The following is a 22,173-nucleotide window of genomic DNA, read 5'->3' on the forward strand; positions in this document are numbered from 1 at the left end:
AACTGGTGTCTACTTGACAATAGTCCCCATGAACAGGAAATAAGTCGGAGTGTTGTGCTTCTCTAGCAGATCCCAGTCTAGCATGGTATCTGATGGTACTTTAAGGCCAAATGCAGTCCTACTGAGGTAAAAAAGGTACAGAGTTAAATGCATTAACTGCTTTACTGAGCCTGGAAGGGACAAAGTGGGCAGCTGCCACAGAGAACTTCCTGGTATGTAGAACTCTCTCTTGGTCTTTGAGACATCCTGGGCAGGCTAACCCACCTCATCCTGGAACTGAGGTGAAGCACTGTCTTCCTGTGGTTGTTCTAGGGATTTCAGTGGAGGACAGTGGGGAACAGCACTGAACCACAGTGAACCACGTATACTCCTGCACTGAACTGCATATACTCCTGCAACAAGATAGCTCGTGCTACTAAGAAGTGAGAAAAGAGCCAAGGACAGGACCTGGGATGAGCAGGTGAATAATGCTTTTTTTAGTTAGTTAGTTAGTTTGTTTGTTTGTTTTTTAAATGAGGAAGGTCAATTTAAAAATGGCAACTTCAAGGGAAAGGTGAGATGAATGGATAGGGAAATATGTTATCTCCATGCTCTTAAAGAACTGTTCTTTCATAGTACGTAGTGGAAGAAAAGTTGTGCAGGGCTGTAAAACTTCCTTGGCAGCAATCTTGAAAAGCTGTGTTTTTGTGTGAACACAGGTCAATTTGTTCCACCTGCTAGACTGAGAGGTCCACCACACTGGACTTAGAGCTCTGCCTCACTGCAGATCTACCTGCTATGCTGCACTAAGCAGTGATCTTCGCCAATTTAAGACTACCCATGCTGCATGCTCTGAACTAGCAGCAAGGGGTAGTTCACCTCCTCTGTGTACTGGGGTGGAGTTACTTTTCTTCATAGCAGTCCAAATGGTTCTTTGTTTCACATTTGTGTTGAAAATAGTTAAAAACAAATTCCACAATGTTTTAGCTATTGCTGGATAGCACTTGCTGATCAGCTCTTTCTCACTCTGTTTTCTCCCAGGGCATAGTCTAGGATGGGGACAACTGACCTGAACTGACTGGAGAGGTACTTCATAATACATAGCATTATGCTCTGCAAGAAAACCAGGGGAGGTAATTTTTGTTGTAAGTAATCTCTCTTGGAGGTAGGCTGGACACCACTCTGCTGTTGGGCAGGTGTGGAATTGCTTTTACATCACTTGCTTTTTTCCACAATTTTCTTTACTTACTAACCTGTCTTCACTTTGACCCATAACTACTTTTTTAGTTTGATTTGGTTTCCACTTTTTTCCTCCCATCCCACTGGGAGGTTGGAGTGAGAAGTGACTGGAAGGGAGTTTAGCTGCTGCTCAGGATCAACTCATCAAACCAAAAAAGCAGGCAGTATTAGTTGTTGGGTGAGTTTGCCAGCAGCAGAGTGCCTCTTGCAGAGGGAGCAATTAACAGCTGTGCCCGAGCCATCACTGTGGAAACAAAGCAGGAGGATGGAAGTGTGCAGCACAAAGAATTGAGCTGCTCACACCGGGGACACAAGAAGACATCTGGGTAAGGACAGACAGCAGCAGTTCCTCACCCATTAGTAATTCGCCAAGAGGTTGTCATGTAAGTGTAGGTCTGGTACAGTATGTGACGTTTCACATACATGCTAAAAAGCTAGACTGTGAGCCAGCTACCTAAAGCTCTGCTGACATCTGGTGCTGAACAGAAAATGAGTTTTTCAGTGCAGTAAGGTTCTCCACTTTGAAACACTATCTTATGGGACAGGAGTTGCAATTTTTCAGCCTGTCTCCCAAAACAGCAGTCTTCCACACAGCCTGCTTGGCATATTCAAATGTATAGAGCGTCTCAGTTCTCAGACAAAGCCTCTTTAGGAATATTTGAAATTAAAAATTAAGTGGAAACTGAAAACCACATATTAATTAGTGGGAACATCACATTTTTGTCAAGATTTGAATCCCTCATGGAGCATAGAGTTGAGTTTTTAATCAATGGTCACCTTGATTGGAATAGATTTTCTGACTTGCAATATACTTCTTGATAGAATTGATAAAAATGAAACATTGATAATTTTTTTTCAAAATCTGGTGTACTTTAGCTTTCAGGTTTACTTTAAAAGGAGTCTAAATTTGAGTACAGAATCTTCTGTGGATTTGAATTCCAAGATTTCTTTCAACTGACCTTAAAGTTTTTTCTTAAAATTTGTCTTTTTTACTGAGAAATCTGCTCTTGGCAGTATTAAAAGATTTGTCCCAGATTTGTTTATGCTTAGCAAACCTTTGCTTGTAATGCAGTGTCCTGTAAAGAAAATGTTAAAAAGAATAATCTTTTCAGTTCTGCAAGGAGTTAGCGTAGGAAACTGCACAGTAGCACATATCAAGAATTGTTCATTAAAGAATTTTTGTGGGCTTGGGCCTATTCTTCAAACGTTTAAAAACAGTTAAGGAGATTTTTCCCTTTTGCAGGTTGTCTCTTGCAAATAATTAATTATCAGTTATACCGAGTAACATAATTCATTATTTATGGGACAAACAGTGATCCATCTACTGTCTTCTTACCAGTGTCCAGTAGCAGATGCTTTGGATAAAATAAAAAACTGCTATAGATGAATATTCCCATCAGTATCCACTCTCATGTGCCAGCTATCAATGGTTTAGAAGCTAAGACTAACCTTAAAACTAAAACCTATTTCTCTTTGCTTAGTAGCTCTAGCAGCTCCACTATTTCAGCCTATTCATTTCTAATTTTTTTACATATTTGTTCAACCTGATGACCAATGACAAGGAGTTCCATAGTTTGTCTGTACATATTTATCTTCCATAAAAATAAGAGAGATTTGAGGGATATGCTTTATGTTTTCAGAGCCATAGAACCATCATCTCCAACAACTAGGGTTAATTAAGTGTTTCTAGGTAATGTTATTTGCAAAAAAAGGCATTAAGTATTTTAATTTTGCTAATGAGTTAATCAGAAATCATATTTTTCTTTCAATGTTGATGATCCACCCATTTCTGTAGGTCTCAACACAGCAATTGCCAGGAACAAAACTCAAAATTAATTGTAAATTAATATTAATTTTTTAAACATTCTAGTTTTGTGAGACCATCTCAGACAAAACTATTTCTAAAGATCTTTTAGTTTTTACTGCTCCTGTAAATTTTCAGGGGGCATGAAATTGATTAAATGTATCAGTTACCAAACAACATTGCTGGAATGTTTCCATGCTCTCAGAAAACTGTCATTTTTTTCCCTTTCCAAGAAAAAAAAAGGGTAAGCTATCTGTTTTCAGGTCGTTGAAGCCTAATGTGTTACAAAACCCCTCAGGATTAAATAATAATAATTGATATGAAATAGTCTGAAACAAAAGCTAGCCATTTCCATGTAGGAAAACTGTGCCACATATTACAAACATGTTAAGTGGACTGGATAGATATAATCTATTTGAATTTTAAAGTGCTTGTGAGACCCTTCCATGGAAAATCCTTCAGGAAGATGTATAGGCATAGAAAGGAAAAGGGAAGTGCTGTGACAGATAAAACTAGTTAGGAAAAGCTGTGAGACTGAACAGCCAGCCCTCAACATGGCAAAGTATGTCATATATTCAGACCTGGTCTGCAACATAAAGAAGTTAGTTAGGTCATGATAGTTAAAGCTGAATTAAGTCTGAATCATTGCTTTGAAGTGCAAATGAACTATTAGAAGGTGGAAGAGATAATATTCTCCCCTATAGTATTTTGCTAATGCTTTAGCTAAAAAAATGAGCTTCAAGACAACTTTCAAATAAACACAGAATTTGATTTATGAAGCCTAATCTTACAAATGTCTTTTCACCTTGTGCCCAGTTTTTACCACCACTTAGCTCAACTAGTGGAATAATCCAGGCTCCTCCCATATACTCAAATTCACTCAAGGCTACTGTCCAGGTTCACAGGCTACTATTGAAGAACTCCCGTCATTCCTCTATGTTCGTGACTGAAAGGCTTCTTCACTGCAGAAACAGATGCAAAATGTCCTGGTAATTTCATCATTAACTGTGCTCTCAAAATGCTTGTCTTTCTGCTGTGTGCCTCTGCCTGTCTGCAGTAGGGGCTCTAGTCTTTCCCAGGCACAACTGAGTTTTCCTCTAGGAAAAAAGAAATCCATATCAGCTCACAGAGAGGAGCTCTGAGCTCTGCAGCACAGCCCCAGGCTGTACCCACAAGGTCAGAAAGCCGCCACTGGAAGTATCAAGTTCTTTAAGCACTTTCCTAAGTAGAAAAAAATTAGGGATATCCCTGCTTGCAATGAGGTATTGTTGCCAAAGTAGTCATTCCTTCCAAACATTTCATGACAAACATAAGGGATTGCATTTGTTCACAAAGGAGGACTAGACAATTGAAGAGTAAAGAACAAGGAAAAGGTGTCACTGGGATCACAGAGCATCTCCAGACCCTGACTGTTGGCCTGATGTACATGCAGCATCTGTTCTTGGTGCCCCTGTAAAGAAGAAAATTTCCATTCATTGGAAGTGTTAAGAGTATGGAAATTTGGTATAATATATCTGAGAATGTGAGATCAAAAATGTTATCCATTCCAAACAGAAAACTTTAAATGTATTAAAAAAAAAAAGATATGAAGGCGGCAGAACAGGCCCTTGATTCCAGCTTTGGTGCTACTACAAAATACAAGCTATAATTGAAAAGCACATATGAGGAAAAGCTAATATAATGGTAATTCTTTTAAAATGACATGAAGAGATATAAGAATTTATCCATATCTCTTCTCTTAAAAAAAAATCTACAGTAAAGGAAGAAGGCAGTTTTTTTAGTAACAGAGGGGTCTATTTCCGCTAAGACGTTTGCCTTCACAATTGCAAATGAGTTGTTTGTGTGGAAATAGTCGTTTAGAAGAACAGTTTAGTTTTGCAATAACCCCCATGATTATGATGAAAGCCCCCATTTTCACATCTTCCTTCTGTCGCTGAAAAAACAAGTTTGTTTTCATATAGCAAGAATGCTCCAGCAAGCTCCGGAATTTGCTAGTATTGTTGGCATGTATAAATAGAGCATTTTTTAATGTGCCACAGGGAATCTGCAGCTGTTTGCTGAATACAGACATAAGGCAAATGTTTTGCTCTTGTTACAGATCTGCGTGCTTGTCCTCCAAGCTTCTCTGCTCTGAATGAATTTCATTGGAGCCAAGCCCTCACTAGGTGCATTATGTTTGCATAATACGGAGGATGCCTGCTTGGGGTATTTTCTGAAGTTGCTTCATGCTAATGACTGCCTTGAGTCTGAGTGAGAAACACAGGCACCTTCCACCTTATGCACAGAGGCTCGTTTTGCAAACAGGCCTTCAAAAACACGGCTTTGACTTACGTGGTGGAAGAATGTGTTCAGTTCCCTTGAACTGTATTTAGACTTTGCAAATTGCCTCTTTATTCACATACCACATGAACTGCTAAAACCAAATTACTTCATTTTACTCCTCCAGCTTTGACTGATAAAGATCCAATTTTCCTTTGCATTGTGATTCTGTCCCTTCACACTACCCTCTCCTTGAGTGGTAAAGGAGGATTTAAGAATTACACCCTAAATGCCTTGCTTCAGACATGAGTCATTGTTTCATTGTTGCATGAATACACCTATTCTTAGATTTAAAATAGCAAAGAGGACAAGTTGCTTGAGTCACCATCCCTTAAATTGTCTGAAATTGAAGATTAACAAGAATAAAGCAACATATTGCATTTCAACAAGGCAAAAAGGGAATTATTTTTAGATGTCTGTAGTTGATATTAGGAAGTATTTTATCAGCTGTACTTTTGCTAATCAAAAACTGATGGGAAATATGTCCCAGTTTTACATTTTGTCTGAAGATTATGCTGTAAAACAAAAATATATGTATATATCCTTTACAGGATAAGTTAATTTGGAGGATTATGCGCTGTCAGTAAAATGCAAGCAAGACACATTACTCCAAAGGTTATCAGAGCATCAATAAGCTGCTACCAGAAACTTCTTAACATGATAAGAAAAAACATAGCTGTATATAAAGAATTATAGAATGGTTGAGGTTGAAGGAGATCTCTGGAGGTTACCTGGTCCAACCTCCCTTCTGAGGCCTTAAATAAGTGTCCAGAACCAAGATTGTGTCCAGATGTCTTTTCAATATTTCTCCAAGCAAGGAAAGTTCACAACCATCTCATTTACCTCCTTTGCTGCAAGGGAACACAGCTAGGTCATCATCAACTTGGAATACACCAGAACCATTTCCAAAAGAGTTATATTTCTGAAAGAAGAAGTCCATACAGCAGTGGGGAAGATGTTGGAAGATTCTTTTAACTTTAGCACTGTAGTGTATGATGCCTAGATTTGTGGTTAATGCTTAGTTTTGTCCCCTACTCCTGTGACTAGTAAGTAATTTTCCAGCTAATGTTTCCTTATTTACTTGTATTAGTGATTAATATTTACTAGCTGATATCTTACAATTAATATTTACTAGCTGATATCTTAATTTTGAGAACAAGGATTGTATATCAGAGCAAAGAATGGTCAGAGAAGTACATTATGACTTGATGACATATTTGAGATGGTCACAAGGAGAAAAGATTTATCAGAAGATCTGGAACCATATTCAATTAAGTCTGTGGAAATAATTAGCATATATGCATGTGTTCAAAAATGTGATGAATATGTATTGGTTTTAGGAATGTAACCTGGTCTGATAGCTTCCTTAGCATGCATACTTTGAGGAAGATTCCAGCAGTGAATCTTGCATCCAGCAGTGCTAATAAAGTAGTTGGCTTTCTAACCTAACAAATTTGTGGGAGTTTATTTTCTGGTTTTCAGTGACAACCTCCAAATCCTGTTACACTAGGGTTTATTCTGTCTGGGTGGACCTCAGCTTCTGCTGGTTCCTGGGGTTCTTCCTTCCCAGGTTGCAGAACTTTTTCCCTCCCTGCTTTGAACTTCATGTGGTTTCTCATGAAGCCTGTTTCTTCAGCTTATCAGGGCCCCTCTAGAAGGCCAAACAACCCTCTGGTGTATCAGCTGTCCTCCCAGTTTCGTACTGTCAACAAACTTGCTGATGGCACACTCTGCCCCAGCATGCAGACTGTATGAAAATGGACAGGATCAGTCCCAGACTTGATTTCTGGGACGAAGCATTGGTTATTGGCCTCCACCTAGACCCTGTGTGACTGATCACTAACCTCTGCCCCTCCCTATTCAGTCAGTTTTCAGATTAGGTTGGCTCATCCAGATCATAATTTATGAGCTTCTCTGTGAAGATCTTATGGGAGACAGTGATGAAAACATTACTGAAGTCAAGGTAGAAAACAACAGCTGCTTGTCTACCAAGACAGTCAACTCGTTGTGGAAAGCTATCAGGTCAGTAAAGATGACTTGGTGAATCCATGCTGACCACTCACAACCCTCTTTATATTCAAACTAGTAATTTGGCCTCTAGAATATTATTAAAACTCTCTTTTCGGTTTGTTAGTAGTACTGCAATGAGGATGAAGTAAAACAACTATGCTTTGTATTTTCCTGTTGCAAATTTTGTACTCAGTTGCAATTGCTAAAACCTTTTGATATTACAACAGAAACCTGACCTAGGAAGGGCTCAAATCAAGGTATGAGATGTCACTAGCACTGTCCATTTCCTCTTATCCAATAAGATATAGCATTTACCATCACATGTGAACTGGGACTTCTGCACTTTCAAGTGTTTAAAGACCCTTTTGATCTGGCAGGACTTTTCATATGCTCATGCTGAACTTTTATTAGAGTTTGAGATTTTTCAGTCATGTTTCTCATGTTTATTTCAAAGAAATCTGGAAAATGAGCAGCAAAACTCCAGCTCTTTGCCTCTGTGTGTGGAAGGTGTTTTGCTGCCAAGAACAAACATGGATTTTAAGCTATCTTGGGCACAGAGCAATCCTCTGTGACCTTTTAGCTGAATTTTTAAGCTATGTACTAATGTCTTCCTCTTTTCTCCCAAACTGACATGTTACCTAAAAAAAGTTCAGTGTACAAGCATGAAGCTCCTTGCCTATGCCTCAACTGCTGCTAAGAAAAATTCCAACTATTTTGCTTGAAAGAATTCATACACATCTATACTACTAAAAAGAAGAGCTTGAGCATTTTTGCTTTGCTTTTATTAACACAGTACAAAATGCTATTTTTGTGGGGTTTTTTCCTTCCTTTGGGCACCCATATGAGGCCTATATTAAACTCATGCACAACCTTAAGCCAGTGTGGTCTTTTTAAGCAGTAAAGATTCAGCACTTTTCTCCGTGAAGTTGTAAAATTGAGTGAAACTGGATGCAAGCCAGCATGCTGAAGACCCAAAATTTTGTTTCTATCTCAGCCACCATTAGAAGTTTCCCCTTGAGTCTACAGCTTTACTGTGTCTAGGCTTCTTGGCACCAGAATGGCTTAGCACAGTGAGGCTGTAGCTCTGAAGGGAACTCCATGCACCATTATAAATTTCTACACACTATTTTTCTGGAGATTCCAGAGTCACCTTGTCTGATAGAAGTAATCACAGAACTATAAAACTAAACACCCTATTACTGCACGGAGATGAGGTGCAAGAGTAGCAGGCATATTGTTCTCAATACTTTTCTGAATGATAATAGACAAGGTCATAGTCTCACACTTCTAGAAAAAACTCCTACAAAAGAAACGCGCAGTAAGAGTGTTCACTAGGACTTTGCTCTGTGTTAGACAGAGTGAGAAAAGGTCCAAGGATACTGTAACAATGCCCAAAACGTCCCCTTTCAACTGCAGCAATTATTTGTTTCTGATTTGCATTCTGGCTTAGACTAGCAAACTGTCCCCGGATGTCACAGTCAGTCCTTTCCACTTATCTTCCTGCTCACTCATAATCATTAATGCAAGCATGGATACATCTTAAGATCTCAACAACAACATAAACTCAAAGCACTCATATAGCACTGCAGACAGCCAAACATTATTATCTGAAAAGGGGGGATAGTTCCTGAAAACTGCTTTCTTCCTGGGCTGAAAAGAGAGCTTAAAGCTCAGCATTACCTGCCAGGGTTCACTCAGATCCCTTCCAATACATGCATCTGGATTCTGAAAAAAAGCCCCAGCCCGAGAGACCTCAGCTGTGTGAAGTTAAAAAATGAGAGGAATAGAGTATACATTTTGGACCTCAAGAGAGGGCAAGAGTCCTGCCTGAGTAGGTCCTGGTGGTATGTGAAGCTACCACACTGTTAAACCTTGCAGCTTGATACTATATTTTCAGAGCAGAATAAGGTGAGGTCAGGACATTATGACCAGGCTCTGGTAGATAATTCTGAGACACCAGGCTAATTTAATGCACCTTGCCTTATTATAAAGGTCATGATATTAAGACTCAGGCATGATATTCAGTTCTACTGGGAGGCTTATGCTCAGCTGGTTGCTGTTCCACTTCATTAAATTTATTTCTGCTCCAGTACAATAGATTATTGTAACTGCAAGCCACATGATTGAAGATAGGCTTCACTCAAACCAGGAGCTCCTCTGACAGCTGTGTGACCAGACCAGCTACTGAGCTGTGTTGGCACAAGAGCTTTGGAAGAAAGTGGTGCTACATATATAGTCAGCACTGGTTTATCATCCCAAATATTTAACCCGAGTAAAGCCCACATTTGTAGATTTACAGGATCCAGGCATATTTTCCCACTCTTAAACCACTACCCCTTGTTTGATGGCTCTTGCAATTCTCAGAAACGTAAAGCTGTCCTTGTGAGACTCTGCATAGCCATGAGTTTTAATCATCTGAACCTGCTATACAATGGACCTCTTTGTAGTAACCTTTCATGGGAAAGATTTCTACCAGGAAGCCAGGTCTTAATGCCTGCTCTCCAGCTCTGGCCCAAGCTTGGCATCTGTTGACTCTGCCCCACACTGAATGGCACAATTGAATGAACATCCCTCAATAGTATTATATGTCCTGAGCTGGGAATAGAGTTTGGCTTGCTGGACAACCTGCCCAATGGTCTCTGCACCCCTTTCACCATGACAAGAACCAGTGGCAGATGTACCCTCGATGTGGAGGAGGCCATGTTGAGAGAAACTGGGAAGAATAATTCTCTGGAGTAAGGTAAAACAGGGAAAAAACATGTCCTACCAGCACCTTAATGTAATTTTAAACAGCGTTTGGAGATAATACATTTTTTGTTTGTTGAAGGAATGTGAGCCAAGTACCACATGCACATGGGAATGAACCCAGAACCTCTGGCCCTGAAATTATGTGTTTCAAAGGACTAATCAATGCCTCCACCTACCTCACAGTATATCACCGATGTTCACACGTTTGCTTCAAAAAGCAACAGATGAGGGCCATCAAAACCAGAAGGTGTTCCCACACTTGATGGTCCTGCAGGAAAGACGTATGGGGCTCTTTCCAACTATCTTACTTCCAGTGTCTTTGTTCTAGGAAAATCAAGTGTTACACCAGTGTAATTGTGAAGTGACCATTTCAAGGAGAAAGTATGATGTCTGCAGGAGAGAAAGCAGGTCATAGGATTAATGCAGGTGTGTACAGGGTCTCTGCCCCAAAAGGCTAACAGACCATGTAGGAGATGCTTCCTAATTCTTTATCCTAGCTCTTCATGAAGTACAAAATCAGCAAAAAAGAACTAAAACAAATACTGTTCACAGTAGATCTGAATGAACTATGGTTTTCATACCTCTTGGTACAAACTGAAAGATGAAAGGAAGGTTAGAGGTTGCTGTTCATATGAAAAAGTGGCTTGAGACATTTCCTGTCTCTGGTGTGGGGAATTTTCAGTGAGAACATGGCCACCATGCTGCTCCCTTCCAAATGTACCATTTTCTTATGCACAGCTTTGAGTCTGATACCATATTCCCCTATGCCCCATGCCTACTAAGTGAATTGCCAGAGCTGGGAACAAAATTTTTCCTTGCAGATGAGCTCATTTTATGATAGAGAGGTCCCTTCATGCATGTAGGTTGGGCTTTCTGCAAGAGAGCAGACAGTTTTGACCACATAACTTCCATGTTTCTACATATGGGACATGTTGGAAAATTCATTTGCCTCGTGTATCTTTATCTTATGTCACCCACAGAACAGTTGTGCTCTTCTATGATAGTGTACTTTCACCTGTATAAAGTTCTTACAAGCTTCTGTTTGTGATGCCTTGTCTGATAGAGCAGCAGCAGAACGATCTCTGCTGTCATACCAGAGCTCTCTGATGTGTCAAAGGCCTCACACCGACTGACAAATTGATAAAACACCTTCCAATATTCTTCCTAGCTGCTTGTTACCACTTCAAGAGATGTTGTGTAGACCCTTTAGACATTGCAAACTACTTTTCCTTCTTTGAACCTAAGAATTATCACTAATATTGTCACACTGAAATAGTGTTATTAATTACTACTTGTTTAAATTGGCTCTCTAGCAGATGCCTTAGGAAATCAGTTAACCATATTTGGATGAGGCTACATACCTGCCACAAGTAATTAGATTGTCTCTTCACCACAGGACCAAGAACTATCAGGAATTAGAGACAACTCAGAGTCACCATGGTGCCAGTCTGTGCTTTGAGGACAGGATACATTGCTCTGGATGACTTGGAATTTAAAATTCTACTTATGTCAAATGCATGTGGCTCTCAAACATTATTAATGAATGCAGCAGGTTTAATCCCAATGTCACTGCTAAAACTGCTTGCAAAGCAGTGCCCAAAAGTGTTGAACTTCCCTGCTTATAGTCAAGAAGCTAAGACAGGCTAATTTGATTTGTAAGCATGTTTAGTTCAGACTTTCAGTGATTAAGCAAGCATGTACCTGATGTAAGTGGTAGCTCATCAATTTCCAACAGGGTATGCAATGCAAAGAATTGAAATTCAATGTTTGGTAAATCAGAGGTTGTTTCCAGTCTAGCCTTACTGAATTCTTGAAGTCATCCAACATTTCCAGCTTTCAAAGAACTATTTTCTCTCTGAAATTCAATCCATGGAAAGAATGGCCCCAAGTCAGTCTGAAGGTCACTACAGTCTTTCTGATTACAAACAGGCTTTGTTCTTCTGCCAGCTCAATTCTGCCCCAGAAAGTAGGGGCTGTGCAGAACCCCAAACCATGGGCTTTGGCCTTTTCCCCAGGCAATGAACAGTTGGCACTCCAAGCAGAAGCTTGGACAACTTCAGAATGGCAGCAAGTGAGCTATTCCACTGAATTCAAATATTTCCATGGAAGGATAAATTGAAACCTGTTAACAGCTTATTTCTTCTCATGCAACTCACCAAGCTTATCACATCAAGTAGGTATTTTAGACCCACACAACATTGGACATAATCCAATTCTTAAAACACAGTCTTCCTTTAAGAGTGTGAGGGCAGGTGAGTTTTGTTGTGGAGTACTGGTAATTTGTCCCTAAGCCCATCTGAAATTTTGTCCCTTTTCCGCCTGAGTGCATTTTTCCCATTGCAGCCTTTCACACTCCTGTCCTCAAGAATTTTCGGTGATTAATTTCTGGATGCAGTAGTCACTTTGCAGGGGCTACTTGAAAACAAAACGAGCAAGTCTCTATTCTACTAGAGCAATTTTGATGCCTTTTTGTTTCTTTACAACCTCCCACACAGTCATCATTTTTTAAACTTTTCCTCATCTCTGGGAGAACTGACCTAGCCTGTACACCAGCTGGCATTGCCTCATCACCAGAAATAGCCTGAAACACCAGATTTGGAACTGCTTAACACCTCCTTCTCAGAGCTTTTGAGAAATGGATTTAACAGGTCATTTTTTCACCACTGTGTTTTAGACTCAGACCTAGAGCACCCAGTGCTTATCCAAGTTTTTGTTTGCCTTTGATCTGGAATGTGCCACAGTTATGTGGAGGAAGAAAACCAGAAAGCAATAGACCCTGAAAAACAGATGGAGGTTGCAATTCAGACTAGGACAGATAAGCAAGCTCTGGCAGTGATCTGGGTAAACTGCATTGGATTTATAGCTCTAAATCACTTCATTTTCACATATCTGATGGGCTTAGATGCACTGGGAATGTGTCAGATATGGTGATCAAGCTTAAGGCTATAGGATTCTTCTCCTTTGTGATATGCTTTTGTCTGAAATCCTTTTCTCCATTGCATTTGAGAATTGGACATCCAGGAGCGTATGTAGGTGTGATTTTAGCACCACAAAATCTGAGCCTTCACTTGAACTGTGCAATTGTGGGAATCAACCATGAAGATTCAGAATTGGCAAATAGTTTTTAGTGACCAACATACCTCTGCTATGCACAGATGAATGGAAGAAAAGGTTTGCCTGGACAGCCCTAAGGAAGGGACAATTGTACCCAGTCTGTCAGTTTTCTCTCTCACAATAGCTTTAAGCTTCTTATCTTTTAGTTTAGGTTTCTTGTCACTTAGGCAAAATTTCACTTTTGAGCTTAAAAGTGCCTCAGCCTTTCTAGAAAAATCACTAGAGAACAGACTAGCTGCATCTGTCTCTGGATGTGTTGAGTAAAGGCTACCTCATAGATTAAGTTCTTTCTTAGCACCAGTGAGCTAAAATGTCACTTTCCAGTGCCTAAGATTTTGCAAAGCATACCCTGCCCATGTAACAAAGGGAACAGACCCAAGGCAGTCTTTGGGGATGCAGCTCAGTGTGTTGTAACAGTGAAGGATGCAAGATCCAGATCCTCATCATGAGAAGTTTAAATCTAGTTTGAAAGGTATTCACAACTGTAAGGTGCACAGAAATAATGACAGAGATGACACAGACAAGGTTTCTGTAAGCTGAGGGCTGGCTAGTAAAGGAAACCTCTCCAAGGGGTGAGCACTCAAAAGGTGAGGAGCTCTCCATCCAGGCTCAGACTGAAACTGAATAGCTATCTTTCTTATATTAGGTGATACTTGAAGTCAAATATGAGACCCATCCTAAGCAACATTTCCTTTGCATTTTTCAGTGCATACATGCATACAGTAAGCCATGCTGGTCACTCTGATGTCCTCTGATGGTCCTGTGAATATTTGCCATACACTGAGTACAATTTTCAGTAATTCCATGTTAGCCATTTTCAGTGTTAACATGGGTGAAATGAATACAAAACTAGGCCCATGGTCTTTCTTTCCTGATGGTTCTGTACATTCCTGCTCAGAAAAACTACTAGGCCAAGACAAGCTTCAGGTGAGCTACTGCATTCTTTTTTGGCTCATACTCTTTGGTTTGTTCACTTTCTTTTCTTTGTTTACATAGCTCATGTTCTGATAGCATCAGCCTGACCCTCCACCTCCCCTTAGGTAGCAGAAAACACACTTAATATATGTCAGGCAGGTGCAGACTATACAGATTTCAGACAAAGGCCAGTGGTGGCAACAGGCACAGCTTGACAGGCTGCAGGAAGCCCTGGTGGAGCTAAACCTTAGCTTTGCAGTAATGAAATGCAGAACTGGCAGCATTCACTCTCCTACGTGTTCTTGGCAAGAAAGTTTCTTTGTTAATAGTGCATCAGTAGCTTGCCACCCTCATAAAGGCATTTTGAAGAGTTATTCCTGATCCACTGATATCACCTTCTGTTTTGTCTGTTGAAACATAGCTAATACATTAAGGTATCACTTCTGTTTAGAAAAGAGTTTTCCAGATACCATGAACAGCCCTCCTGATGTGTTGATGGAAAGGAATCCAAACCCTGCACTACACAACTACTCTGCTGAAAGGAATGCAACAGAATGACACTTTTCTCTGCCAAGCTCTAGGCTCTGAGTGGCGTAAGCTAGGTATAGCCTTAATATTTTCCCTTTCCATGGCTGAATGTAACTGTCATGATTTAAGACCTAAGCAGAAAGTAGCCAGCCAATTACTTGCCCAGTGCATAATTTACTGCAAATTCTGCCCTTTAGTCAAGAAGGTTTCAGGGAAATTTGTAATTAAAGTGTCACTGCACTGCATGTAGCTGTTCTGGGAAGACATTTACATTCTCAGTCAAACTTGGAAGAATAAGCCTACTTGAGTTAAAGAGCAACTATGCTTAGAGTCACCTAAATAGCATACACTGAGTGAGGAGTATAAGAAACATTAGTTAATCCCATAATTTTACCTTCCTTTGGTTTCTCCCCTTCAAACTATTTGGAGAGAAATGAATATAAAAATTATGATGTCAGCGCTAGCTCACAAAAAGAAACCCTAAACACCCCCACTGAACTGATTTAAGGAGGGCTGAGCAGCCCTCATGTATCTGAAAGCTGGACTCAGATGTCACTGCTGATTTTGGGGAATACTGGAACAATTTGACCAAAACCAAAGAGGTTTTTCTTCAGAATGGATTCTTCATCTATGCTCTAAGAATCAGCTTGGTAAAAAACACTACAGCACTTGTGTAACAACATGCAATACAGATTACTGAACCTTAAGTAGGTGTGAAAAATTGAAGGAAGCAGCATTTCCAGGAGTTCAGGGGAGCACACCTCTGCTGCCCTCAGATCTTGTCCTTGATCTTTGACTATATGAAACCAGATGAAACTTGGCTAGCTCATTGATAAATGTGCATAAACCAAAGTAATGCAGAAACCTTTCTGTGTGCCAGGAGTCCTAGCCAGATTGCTCATGGATGATGAGATGAAGCAATTTTTTTCAGTCCAATGGAGAACTCAAGAGAGGCCTTTCTTCACAAATAATTAAAGGATTATCTAACTAGGAACTGTCAGAAGGCAGAGTGTAAGCAGCCAACATGATGATTTTACTTATTCATCTTTTAGTGCGTCATTCTGTTTGTTGGATGAAATAGAAACTAGTGAATTAAATACAGGGCTCATAAAATATTTTCATTGACATAAAAACATTGTCTCTCCTTGGGGAAACCAGTGTTATAGCTTTGCAGGACATCTCTTGCTCAGCTTTGAAGCTTTTACAGACAACAGCCCTCATTAATTTAGACAAGTGGGTTTGTTTAATGTTAGCTATGCAGTATGATAAATGGCTCACTGCTGTTTTGCCAATGATTTCTGAGGCAGGAGTCCTCCTTTGTCAGCACATCACAGAAGGGGCTGAATTTAAACATTCCAAAAATGACACCAAAGAAATCCTCTGGTCAGAGCAATTAGTTTTCCTAATGCAAAAGGGGTGCCTCCTAAAATTTAGTGCAACACATTGCTAAAATTGTGGGTTTTTTAAAAGTTCTCACTGTATAGGGTCAATTCTTTAGCAATTGCACAACCAGCCAGTTTAGGCAGCTTTATGTGTTATGCTAAGAGACTTGCAGGAGATGTTCTCTATTTCCCTGTACAGGCCATATCCCTGCAGTCAACTCTATTTCCAGCATTAGTCCCCCTAACTATTTACCGTCTTCTCACACTGCCAGACCCCTAACAAATGTTACCCCCTTGGTGCCATAGAACAAAGGAGAGCCTCAGCTCTGCTTGTTTATAAGGACTACTATCACATTATCTTTTCTAAAATCCTTGGTAAGTTGATGTAGGAATGTGCCCCCTGTTGACAGAGTGACAAAACTATCCTTTGTCTCCTTAAAAAGGAAAAAAGCCTGGAAGTTTCTCTCCACAATTAGGTAAAAAGACACCTCATAGGACCTTGGCGACTTCACCTCAAACTTAAGGATAGCTAATTGGAGAGGAGCCAAAAAGTCCCACCTGAGCAATTCACTAGAAAAAGAAGAGAACAAAGAAACTAATCACTTTTGTGGGGTGTTCTACCAGGAGCAAGAACCTCTTGCACCTGGCTTGGGTTTCTCTGTAAGGAGTTTTGTAATTTTGCCTTTTATGAAAACTTTTCTGTTTCCAACACTACCACAGAAGCCATCCTGATGATTTTACACCTTCTAAGGGAGCTGAGCTATCTTGGGTGTGATATAAATCTCCAAGAGCTTGTAAGACCTGGCTCAAGGAGACCATATATCAAGAGGGACCAGCAAGGAAGCAGTTCCTGGAAAAGAGAAGTTCTCACTCCGTGCAACTCTTCCAGAAACCTACAGCTAGATCAGTGTAATGCACAACTCTTACTAACTACTTTCAGAAGTAAGCTGCTTTTCTGTTTTATGTATGAACTTCTGCTGTTAAGTTTGGCATGTCTCACTTTTCAGAAGAAAAATCCCTTGCTTTTCATTGAACAAGCTAAATGTGCCCCAACAAGGGTCCTCATTATGTAGGAAGGAATATTTCTGCATTTCATTCAGGTGTATTATTTTCTGCATTGTGACTGCATTGTACCACATTACTGCTGCTGTAAGTCTAACATTGAAGCCTCACAGAACGGAAAACAGCTCCAAAAAGAATAATAATTATTGGTCTGCCAGTACTGTGGTTCTCCACAAAAGTCTGGGGATTCTGCTCATATGGGCACACAACTTTTCTTCGGTATGTTTTCCAGTATATTTCACCATCTTTATACTTTCACCCTTGCCTCTCCTGCACCCATGGGAATCTCTAAGTACTCAAGTGCAACTAATCCATTCAGGAGTCAGCTTTTAGACAGAAAAATCCTTGAATAGTTTTGGTTGACTGAATTTGAGAAATTAATAACAACTGTTTTCCATATAAAATGTAAGCATTGGGATACTACTCTGGCATGAACAACAGGCCTTTTGTACAGGCCTTTAATTGTAAGAAGCGAACAGAGCTCAAGTATGACACAAAACAGCCCTGTATTGCCAACAAGACTCCAGCAAGTGCCTCTGGTAGCAGAAGCTGTAGAATCATGAAAAGTCATCTTTCAATAAATTACTTGGTATCTACTTTATTTAATCAAGGTTATTCTATATATCAAAGTTTTATCACAACATGTGTCTGCATCAAGTATTCCAAAGCTATCACATAAACTTATGGAGACATGGTTTTAAATAGAAGTATAAATGTTTTTATTTGACCAGTTTACAGGTGGCTATAGTGCTGACATATTCCCATATTTTTCAATGGAATGTCAAAATAGTTTTTACTATAACAATAATTATACAGCTATTACTGTATGAGCTGCAACAAATGTTCAAGCTGATATTCACTGAATACTCTCCTGTTGTAGTCATTGAAGATGGCACTGCATACTTGAAATTATGTTTTCCAAGTGACTTATTCAAACTTACAGGACTGAAGCATTGTCCAGTAGCACAAAACTCTTTGACCAGCCAGGGGGGGTGTTATTCAGTTCCAGTCGACAGTAAATGAAATGCTGCTTGTAGCTAAGCCCTGTAAGTCCTTGCTTAAGTTTTGGTGGGATTAGAACCAGAAGCTACTTTCCCTTTGGATGGAAAGGATGATATTGGATGAAGAAGAGACAGACATCCTCCCTCCTTTTAAACTGCAGCACTCCCTGACAACTCCCTGAAGACTGTGCTGTGCCACAGGGCTGAATGACATGGAGGTTCAGGAGAATTTCTGGTTCAGATCCTGTGATAATGGCACAGTCAGAGGCTCCTTCTGGCCAGTGCTTTGTGAGGGGCAGCTTCCTCATGTGAAGGCAAGCATGCAGCCCCACCTGGGAAAGATCCTTCCCTTCTCAATGAATGTGCACACACACTCAAATGCACCCATGCATACCCATGGTCACACACGTGGGGACCGTGTGTTCACTGCTGTTACACTGCAGCCTGGGTGTCTAGGAGGAGTTTAACTTAACCATCTCTTAAACACTTGTTCTTTTTCTTGTTTACCCTTAGCCTCTGGATCACAAGAGTAAGTCCCCATGCCATCCAACCAGATGCCTTTTCATTTAGATTTCAGATTTGCCTGCTTCTAATTTTTTACTCCCAGAGCACACAATCCTATTGTGTAAATAATTCAAAGCTTCCTAGCAAAACTGGGACATGTGGGTATGAAGAGCTGTGAGTAGACTGGTAATCTGGAAGTCTGAACAATTTCAAAAGTTCAAAGAAAAAAAGCATTGAAAATATCTTCTATTCCCAAGCTGGATGACACGCTGAAGGAATCATTTCTGCTAATAATGACAGCAGTTTTGTAGCTCCATACGGAGGAAATGAAGTTCTGCTAGTACACTCACTATCAGCTATGGGGTTAAGTATACAGTAATACTGGATACTTCGGTATTCAGGCTTTGCATTGTCAAATTGAGTTTCAGGAAACTGAAGTTAAGCATTTAAAATACAGTGATAGCATTAAATTAAAAAACAAATGCCCAGAGCAGTTGTGGTTTCCACTATTTATTTCTTAAATCATTGCTACTTGAAAGTCTGTAACAGAATATCAGTATATCTAGTCTGTTTCAAGGAAAGCAGGAAACCTTGCATTTCATAAAATTGACATGCAAAGAAAACCTATTGAGAAAAAAATTAAAAGGTAACTTATCCTTAATTCTTCCATTCTGCCCCTTAAAGCAGCCTCCAGGCAGCATTTAGAGGACAATTTGGGAAAAAAATACCAACTCAATACAAGTAACTTCATGTTTACCCAGTACTTGACTGTTTTCCTTTATTATTATTTCCTTGACTGGTTTTCCTGTTATTAGCTATTGACTTTATTATCTTTCTCATTAATAACATCAAGTCACTTATTTCCTACTTTAAAAAATCATAAGGTTCCCTCCAGTCACAAAAAGTGTATTTTCTACTCAAGCAGGTTTTCAGGAAAGCGCAGACTGCAACAGATAATGCATGGGCTGCAAGTCAAGAGCAAAGTTTTGCTCCTAAATCTGCAATTAGTTTGCTATGATGGTTTGGACAAGTTACACCTTTCCCTCCATGTCTATTTTCCTTTAATCACTATGTTCACTTAAATGACTCTCAAGGAGAGAAATGTTTCTTCCAAGGCCAGGGCATTTGAGTAAGATTTTTCTAATTTTTGAATCATAGTTAGATGTTCAAACCCCAGCATAGCAAATAAGTCTTCAGTCTCTCATTTTGTAATTAAGGTTAGGGAATTGCTCATCTAAACAGGAGGCAAAGACCTGACCAACATTATATGGTTAATACCAAGGTTTTCCTGCTGTTAGCAGGACATATTGGGTTTTTCTTGTCAATAGGAAGGAACAGAGTCCACTCCAAATCAAGCAGTGGGAAACTTGTTTCAACAAGACTGAGCTTGATCAGAAACCTCTTTTTCACACAAAGATCAAAGGTATGGATTCAGCTTTTAAATACGGTAGGCAAAATACCCTGGCATCAGATTTTTGAAGTTAACAAACAAGGAAACACAGTGTGCATGCACTGTCAGTAGCAGCACAGTTAGTTTTGATGTGTCTTTAGAAAGTATTTTCAACCGAGAATCTGATGACTTATAAGCATTCCTTCCTACAATAACCTTTAAAAAAGCTCTTAGATTGTTTAGATTAGATTGATCAGTCTAATCCAGGAACTTCTCCATTTCCCCACGCTCTCCTTTCAACTCCCCTAGTTGCGTTACTTAGGGTGTCCAAAATTTAAAAAAAATATCTCTTCTACTGTATCCTACTACTGCGGTAGCCAGTTCCTGAGAAACTGTGAATGCTCAAGGACAGTTCAGAGAGAAAAATTACCAGTGAAATTTTATGAACTCAAGAGTTAGAACAGAGGACTGAGACCCTGTCCATGCAGCAAGGATTCCCTGTTGGTGATCTTTCAGTGCTCCTTTCACAGTGATTCTTAAAAAGTTCTTACCCAAAACTAGAATACTTCATTTTGCCCAGACCCTACAAGCCAGTTTGTGTTCATAAGAGAAGGACTACTCCCAGCGAGCCAGAATAACTCTCAGGAAAAACAGAGTGAAGAGTTGCTAGTGCATTTTCCATGTAGCTTGCAATTCTGACCTTTTAACACTTTGCTCAGGAACATGGCAAATAAATCCATGGGATGTGTCATTTGTAATGCTCCGGGCAAGAAGAAATGCAAACTACTCTGCTCAGAGGTCATTTCCTTCCTTTCCAGTTCAGACATTTTTCACTATCCCCACTACTAAATGAAAAATTGAGTTAGTTGTTGTATAGACATTTGGTTTAAAGACTGCATTCCTGGAGGTGTTAAAATCCATTAGACAGTGTAAAGTATTGTAGACCAGCCTTAGGGGATTGAGGGTCAATTTATCTCCTCTCTGGCACTGAAGGAAACAGGGTAGTGAAGAAAAACATGACTGACAGCTTGTTTTCCTTTGCTCCATATAGCCAATCAGCCAATCCAGGCTTGGCAGAAAAGGAACAGCTCTGAAGAATCGGTACCCATCAGGAAAAGGGAGGATACAGAGCATTCATTAGCTGCTAACCAGACAGGGACCCAGCTTTGCTCACTGCATCCAAGACATAACCCAGTGACAATGGGTTAACCTGGCACACAGCAAATCTGTGGACATGCAGCCCCAGAAGACAGCAGGATTATGCTCCAGCTCCACCAAGCTGGATTATGCTCAAGTGCCATCATGACCTGAGTGACCAAGCCAGAAAAACATGCAGAGATGGATGTGTTTCATGGGTGAGCAGCTTTGGACCCTCCAACAAGAAAAGTGAGGTTTGGACTACCACTATTATGCCAAGTGGTTACCTGTGTAGTGGCAGGCTTTGGCCTTCAGCTCACACAGCAACCAATTTTTGAGGAAAAGCAGGAGTAAAGGTGTCTGTAAGTAGCTCTGGCAGGCAGACTGGTCCTCACAGGTGCATAACCAAGACAACAAAGCAGTTACTGAGACACTTAAACCTGAACCAAGTACAGCTTACAAACAAGAATGTGGCAATGCAAATAAAGTGTGTGAAGTAGAGGACACTAACTCAGAAAACTGAACAAGACTGGTTTTCCCCCAGCCCTGACAGACTTGTGAATTCCCCAAGCTGTTGGCATTAAACAAAGCATCACCAGCTGGTACAGGGAGGGAATTGTCCCACTCTGCTCTGCACTGGGGTGGCCTCACCTTGAGTCCTAGGGGCAGTTTTGGGTTATACCATATAAAAAGGGCATTAAGCTTTTAGAGAGTATCCAAACGAGGGCAACAAAGGTGGTGAAGGGCCCAAAGGGGAAGCTGTACGAAGAGAGCTGAGGTCACTTGTTCTGTTCAGCCTGGAGTGAATGAGGGGAGACCCCATTTCAGACTACAACTTCCTTTTGAGGGGAAGAGGAGGGACAGACACTGATTTCTTCTCTATGACAGAACCCATGGGAAGTTGTGTCCAGGAAGGTTTTGGTTGGACATTATAAAAAAGTTCTTCCCCTTATGCTTATAGTTTTAGCTTTCATATTTTTCAGATTCTGTACTGCCTTAGTGTGTGACTCTGAAGTTCATATAAGGTGTTAGCAAGTTCTC

At 40.1% G+C, this 22,173-nt stretch overlaps 1 long non-coding RNA gene across 1 annotated transcript; it reads left to right on the plus strand.

The window, feature by feature from the left end:
• Positions 1-323: 323 nt before the first annotated feature.
• On the plus strand, positions 324-6,690 carry LOC143692175 (uncharacterized). The gene is made up of 3 exons (XR_013180031.1): positions 324-460; positions 1,021-1,112; positions 5,121-6,690. It is a non-coding gene; the product is annotated as an uncharacterized LOC143692175 (long non-coding RNA).
• Positions 6,691-22,173: the final 15,483 nt, after the last annotated feature.

The sequence above is a fragment of the Agelaius phoeniceus genome, chromosome Z, assembly GCF_051311805.1.
Source record: "Agelaius phoeniceus isolate bAgePho1 chromosome Z, bAgePho1.hap1, whole genome shotgun sequence".
NCBI lineage: Eukaryota > Metazoa > Chordata > Aves > Passeriformes > Icteridae > Agelaius > Agelaius phoeniceus.